General features: G+C 45.4%; 1 non-coding gene across 1 annotated transcript; it reads right to left on the bottom strand.

The window, feature by feature from the left end:
- Nucleotides 1-2,910: 2,910 nt before the first annotated feature.
- On the bottom strand, nt 2,911-2,992 carry trnas-gcu (transfer RNA serine (anticodon GCU)). Its single transcript has one exon. It is a non-coding gene; the product is annotated as a tRNA-Ser (tRNA).
- Between the last annotated feature and the right edge of the window lie 816 nt (nt 2,993-3,808).

The raw sequence follows: 3,808 nt of genomic DNA, 5'->3' as shown, positions 1-3,808 counted from the left end.
AAAATTGGTCTACTGCAGAGAGGAATCGCAACCTGCAGTTGGTTCGATTCGGTTGGTGTCGGCGCTTCGAATTATTCTTCAGCTTGGGACCAGTTTGTTGTCACTCTATAAACTCCAGTCACAGCTCAGGGCGAAGTCCGCTGTGGAGGTATTACACAGAGGCAGCAGAAGGAAGGACGCTGTGAAATATCATGAACTATTATACATTTTTCATTTTTTCCCCTTTTGAACACGAGACATTTTCCCTCTCCTGGTTTTAACTTTGGCCCAGTTGCCTGGAGCCGCACTGGTCTCAGAGTCAGCCCGATAATAAAACTGTCTTCAACAGTTCCACCCAGTTGTACCATTACAGTAATCGGCAAAGTAGCACCTGTGCCGAGATTACACTTCCCAGAGATAACTACCGGTCAAAGGCGACAGCAACATAGGCGCGCCCTTCCCCTTCAGATGACCGTTCTTACTGGAAACAGTAGGTAACCAAATCACAGCACCAATCATATGACATCACGGCCATTTCCCGCGGATGAATTTGCATCCATCATATTTAACTGATAGATACATCTCTTCAGTAAGTGATGGAAAGACTAGGGACATTAAATTCACTGGGTCACTTATTTCTCATGTCTGGCTGCTGTTTTATTGAATTCAGAGCAGGGCGTTTGACTCTCAGTCACTTTCCGCAGCTGAACTATGACCTCAGCGCGCCCTCTCCTGTGCCTGCCTGCTGCAGTTCCCTCCCTTGTCCATCGAGGGTCTGTGGAGTGCGGAACGAAACATATTGAGAGATAAATTGGAGCAGAATAAACAAAGGGGAGTCACTGAATGTTGTTTACTTGGATTTTCAGAAGGTCATTGACAAAGTGATGCACATCAGTCTGCTAAAAAAGATAAACGTTCCTCATAATACAGTAAAGATACCGCCATAGATAGACGAATGGCTGACTGGGTGGAGGCAGACAGTGAGAATAAAGGGGAATTTTTTTTCTGGTCGGCTGCCAGTGACTAGTCGGAATTAGGGCATCATATGTCAATGAATCCGGTTGATGAAACTGGTGCTTTTGCGTCCAAATTTGCAGACAATCCAAACGTAGATTTTAAAAACGCAAACAACAGGAATTCTGCAGATGCTGGAAATTCAAGCAACACACATAAAAGTTGCTGGTGAACGCAGCAGGCCAGGCAGCATCTCTAGGAAGAGGTGCAGTCGATGTTTGAGGCCGAGACCCTTCGTCAGGACTAACTGAAGGAAGAGTGAGTAAGGGATTGAAAGTTAGAGGGGGAGGGGGAGATCCAAAATGATGGGAGAAGACAGGAGGGGGAGGGATGGAGCCAAGAGCTGGACAGGTGATAGGCAAAAGGGATACAACCCCCCACCCCCGTCTTTCTTCCCGGACCTCCTGTCCCATGATCCTCTCGTATCCCTTTTTTCTGATTATGACTATTTTCTGATGGGGACAAATCAGAGAAGAAGAGGTGTAACAGGAGTTCAGAGGCCTAGTGCGGGATTCTCTAGAGGTTAATCGCCAGTTTGAGACAGATATAAGAAAGGTAAATGCAGTGTCAGCATTTATTTCGAGAGAACTAGAAAATAAAAACGGATATGTAATGCTGAGCCTTTATAAGGTTTCGGTGGGGCCGCAGTTGGAATATGGTGAACGGTTCGGGTCCTTATCTAAAACGGATGTGCCGGCATTGGACAGAGTCCAGAGGGCGGTCACGATAATGATGCCCGGAATAAAAGAGTTATGTACGAGGAATATTTTAGGACCGTGGGCTTTGGTCGCTGGAATTTGGAAGAATGAGTCGGGGATCTCATTGAAATCTATCGAATATTGACAGGTCGAGTTAGAATGGACCTGGAGAGGCTTTTGATGTAGTGCTAGAGTCGAGGGCCAGAAGGCACAACCTCAGATAAGGACGTCCCTTTAGAGAAGCAGATTCTGTAGCTTAAAGTTATGGGTTTGTGGAATTTATTGCCACGGGTAGCCGTGAATGACAAGTAATTGGGCATACTTAAAGCCGCAGTTGAGGAGGTGGACAGGTAATAAGGTTGTCAAATGTGACGAGGAGAAGGCAAGGGAAACGGGTTGAGACTGATAATATGTATGACCACAGGACTATAAGACATAGAAGCAGAATTAGGCCATCTGGCCCATCGACTCTGCTCCGCCATTCAATCATGGCTGATCCTTTTTTTTCCTCTCCTCATGAACTCCAGTCCCCATCCTTCTCCCCGTATCCTTTGATGCCATGTCCAGTCAGAAACCTACCAACCTCTGCCTTAAGTACACCCATCGACCTGGCCTCCACAGCTGGATGTGGCAATAAATTCCACAAATTCACCACCCTTTGGCTGAAGAAATCTCTACGCATCTCTGTTTTGAAAGGGCGCTCCTCTATCCTGACGCTGTGCCCTCTTGTCCTAGACTCCCCCACCATGGGAATCATCTTTTCCACATCTACTCTGTCTAGGCCTTTCAACATTCGAATAGTTTCAATTAGATCTCCCTCCCATCCTTCTAAATTCTAGCGAGTACAGTCCTGGAGCCATCAAATGTTTCTCGTATGATAACCCTTTCATTCCTGGAATCATCCTCGTGAATTTCCTCTTGATTCTCTCCAAAGCTAGTACATATTTTCTGAGATGGGGGACCAAAAACTGTTCACAATACTCATGGTGAGGCCTCAGCCGTGATGCAATAGCGGAGAAACATCGATGAGATGAATAGCCTAATCCTGCTCCTACAGTATATCTTGTGGCATTGAGGCCAAATTTGGCGGTAAACTAATGATGAATATTGTTTTTCATGACTTATATAACAAACCGTCTGGCGTCCCTGTGACAGAAGTTGAAGCTTGGATGTTTTAAAGTGACAGATTCAACAAAGAGTCTCCCAGATAAACATGTCGCGACGAGGATGGGATTCGAGCCCACGCGTGCAGAGCACAACGGATTAGCAGTCCATCGCCTTAACCTCTCGGCCACCTCGTCTGCTCTTCTCTCTCTTGTTTCTAAGTTCTGAATTTCTTCAGAGCACTTACAGACTCTGCTTATCGTCAAAACATTTGTGTTCAGATTCTATGTCAATTAACTTTGCTCGCCGTGCTTACCAGAATTCATGGACGTGGATAAGAAAAGTTTAGAGAAATTTGTGCCAAGCACGGGAAACATGGAAATAACTAATGCAGGCACCTTAAACGCTATTGACTTGCTGTGGCATAAGTATGGAATCCGTGCTCTGTAACTCGGAGAAACTGTGAATGATTTGAGTTGTAAAATGAGATAAATTTATGTTGTATTAAATAAAATTTCAATAGCTTTGTTATCATATTGCTCGATTTCGTAAACAGATATTATAAGAATTTGCCATCTGGTTCAGAATGACGATTTTCCGTGTTTTGGGCAAATGCAATAACGCGATAGCTACCACATTATGACGCGCTGAAGGGCACGCCCGGTTGTGCGCAGCCGCAGATCCGAACATCCTAACGCTTACCCGACACATTCACATGGCAAACAACAGGAATTCTGCAGCTGCTGGAAATTCAAGCAACACGCATAAAAGTTGCTGGTGAACGCAGCAGGCCAGGCAGCATCTCTAGGAAGAGGTGCAGTCGACGTTTCAGGCCGAGACCCTTTGTCAGGTCCTATAGAGCTGCAAAATGATCCGATAGCGCTAAATGTCAGTCAGCGAAGAATCCCCATTAAAAATACAACAACTTGAGCAAAAGATCTGTCAGTGGTAATGGAGACCCACTCAATAGTTTTATCCGCAGGGGTAGTATTTGGAATTAGGGAGTGTTAGTG

This window comes from Mobula hypostoma, unplaced genomic scaffold (assembly GCF_963921235.1).
Source record: "Mobula hypostoma unplaced genomic scaffold, sMobHyp1.1 scaffold_56, whole genome shotgun sequence".
Classification (NCBI taxonomy): domain Eukaryota; kingdom Metazoa; phylum Chordata; class Chondrichthyes; order Myliobatiformes; family Myliobatidae; genus Mobula; species Mobula hypostoma.
This window is presented reverse-complemented; position numbering and strand designations above follow the sequence as displayed.